The sequence below is a fragment of the Amphiura filiformis genome, chromosome 18, assembly GCF_039555335.1.
Source record: "Amphiura filiformis chromosome 18, Afil_fr2py, whole genome shotgun sequence".
Taxonomy (NCBI): domain Eukaryota; kingdom Metazoa; phylum Echinodermata; class Ophiuroidea; order Amphilepidida; family Amphiuridae; genus Amphiura; species Amphiura filiformis.
In genome coordinates, this window is record NC_092645.1 from 16127947 (window position 1) to 16131465 (window position 3519).

The following is a 3519-nucleotide window of genomic DNA, read 5'->3' on the forward strand; positions in this document are numbered from 1 at the left end:
ATAATATGATGCCGGATCAGTGACCAATTTAATGGCGGAACACCTTTGTTCGAAACAATGGTACCACTTTTATTGATAAAAAAAAAAAAAAAAAGCATTACATAATCTATTGCCACTCTATGTCTATTAAAAGCTCTTTGGTCACATCAAAGTCAAGGAAAGGTTTTCTCATTTTTTCAACATGTGTTTTTTTTTCAATATTTCAAACAATGAGGCAAAAAAAAAAAAACACTTTCGTATCTCTACTTTATGAAAAGCTAAATGAAAATCCTACTTGGATCTGATTTTTTTGTGTATTGTCACAAACATTTAGGGGTACAAAATTGTAGGTTTTTTTTTTTTTTTTCAAAAACTGAATATTTGTGTGTAAATCTGAAGTTACCATGGGATTCCTCGACCCATTTCCTGTCAAAAAATATATAGTTTTACATCGACTTACATTTCAGAAATAATAAAGTCGGAAAAGGTCCATGTTCTCTTCCATTATTACACTCCCCGGTCAGCAGGATGACGATTTAAAAATTGGAAATTTAGTCCAATGATAATTATTCAGCGAACACATAAAGAATTACCTTCACAGATCACAATCCCGCCCCCTTCACCTTTACCGGTAATAAGTGACTCATGTCCGATCGTGTGAACAAGACGAAAGACTAGTAAGGTGGAGTTTGACCTTGCAAGAGTATAATCTGGACATAAAACATATAAGAGAAAAGACAATCAGTCCTTTCAAGTATTGAGTTTTCTGATTGGTTTTTGGTTTTGGTTACGTGGTTTCCTCTTATCCTGCCGAAGCTCTTGACTAACATGATTATCAGTACTTTTGATACAAAACAATATACACTTGAAGCCTTCTCTAGTGTCTATTGATATGCATACATTCATTGAAAATTCGGATTTTGTTAATTTAATCACACAGTGTATCATTGTTGAGCGTTCGTGTGTTGGCCTTAACGTGGTACTATACCCCTTGATAAATTTTTAACTATTTTTGCTCTTTTCTCAAAAAATAATAACACACTGGTAACAAAAGTGATGTATATTATAGGGGCAAGGAATCCAGTAACTACACTGGAATTTCAATGACTTAAGACAAGCGGTACGTTATTTATGACGAGAAAAGAGGTACCGCTAGAATGTACCTCATTTCTTATCATATTATAATGAACCACTTGTCTTGAATCACTAAAAGTTCAGGAAGTGATTGGATTCCTTGACCCTATAATATATATACATAACTTTTCTTATAGTTAGGGGAAAAAGTTCACTTTGGTGACCACTCTCTGGCTAGTAAGGTTTGACGATTGATTCGACTTCTATGGACCATTTAGAAAAAAATAGCCACCATGTCCCTCGCGAAAATCCCGGCATTTTTCGCTAGAGGCCAAAATCCAAAATGGCCGCCACCACCATTTTGAAAATTTAAGTTTTGAACCAGAGCACCTATAATCATGCACAAAGACACTTTTTTCGGATATGTCGAGTACAAGGATTCCGATTCTGGCATTAGTTTGACATTACGGCATCATTTTTACCCAGAAATCCAAGATGGTGGCCGGCACCATCTTGAAAAATTTAGTTTTGAACAAGAGGACCTTAAATCGTGTACAAAGACACTTTTTGGATAAGTCGACCACAAGGATTTCAAATTTGACATTACTTTGACATTACGAACTCATATTTACCCAGAAATCCAAGATGGTGGCCACCGGCGCCATCTTGAAAAAATAAGTTTTGAACCAGATTACCTAAAATCGTGTACAAAGACACTTTTTCCGGTAAGTCGACCCCAAGAAATCCGAATCTGACATTAATTTGACGTTACAAAATAATTTTTGCCCAGAAATCCAAGATGGCCCCTATTTGGTAGAGCGTAAATGTGATTTTTGAATGAGAGCAGAAGCATAAGTGTGTCATTTCCGCCTTATCTGGGGTTCATGTCTCTTATATGGGGTTTCAACTGCCTTATCTTGGGTTTACCAGATAAGGCCTAAGGCATATCCCCAGATATAAGGGATGTAAACCCAAGATAAGGCAGTTTAAACCCCATATAAGGGACATGAACCCCAGATAAGGCAAAAATGACACATTTATGCTTCTGCTTTCATTCAAAAATCACATTTACGCTCTACCAATTTTTCAAGATGGTGCCGGCCACCATCTTGGATTTCTGGGTGAAAATGGTGCCGTAATGTCAAACTAATGTCAGAATCGGAATCCTTGTACTCGACATATCCGAAAAAGTGTCTTTGTGCATGATTATAGGTGCTCTGGTTCAGAACTTAAATTTTCAAAATGGTGGTGGCCGCCATTTTGGATTTTGGCCTCTAGCGAAAAAATGCCGGGATTTTCGCGAGGGACATGGTGGCTATTTTTTTCTAAATGGTCCATAGAAGTCGAATCAATCGTCAAACCTTACTAGCCAGAGAGTGGCCACCAAAGTGAACTTTTCCCCCTAACTATTACCAGTGTGTAGTTATTTTTTGAGAAAAATGCTAAAATAGTCACAAAATTTATCAGGGGTGTAGTACCCTTAAGTCATTTCCTTCTCGTAACAGCATGCTGAAGTTCCTTTCGTTCATTTTGTTTGACATTTCAATCATTTCGTCAGTAACAGTTTTCCGATTCTAGCGAAGATTTCCGCCATTTCCTTCAAATTACGAAGAAAGCGTTTAAACTATAGTTTTAGACTTTTTAAATTTTGTATTTTACACTATTTTGGCCCTGAATTTTGCTAGAAAAGGGGCTCCTTGCCCTTTTTCTTTTCCTTTGCCCTCCTGATTTTCTCTTTCATTTTTTTTTTTATGGTCACTTTTTCTTTCATTTTTTTGTCAGGGGGGCCCTCTGCCCCCCCCCCCCCCTTGACAATGTTGAGAGTAGGAATTACCTTGTAAAATGTCTCAAAAATACAAGATGCCATGCAGTTAATGTTCCGGTCTGAAACGATCAGACAATATTTTAAACATTAATAACATCATAAACCCAAATCGTGAACAAAATCACCCCCGGGCAGATTTTTGGCTATTTCGCCATTTACGATCCTGCCCAAAAGTGTCTGCTTTCGATATACCACGTCACAAATACACTGCAGGTTTTAGTTAATTCGCTATATAAACTCACCTTACATGTACATTTTATTTTAAAATAATTTGATATTAATACGCAATGTATAGTTTACTAATTTATATAATAGATAGTGGCAAGCACATTTATAAAGGACTACAATCTTCACTCTTAAACTGTATGTTTCTGAATGTGTTGATTGCAAGTCGGAAACTCCTGCGAAGTTATGGACATGGCCTCTTACCTAATCCATTCTATAATATTCTGCCTAGTGCCCTGTGTGTTTTCTCTTCAATCATTTTGTTGAATGTAATTTTATGAATCAAATAAAAAAGATAGAAAGTGACTTCACATAAGTTATGTGTCATTTTATCTATAATAAAGAAGTTATTAAATTAATAAAGTAAGACAATTTATTTATCTATAAGTGCATGTCAAATGGGGTACATTGTTCAA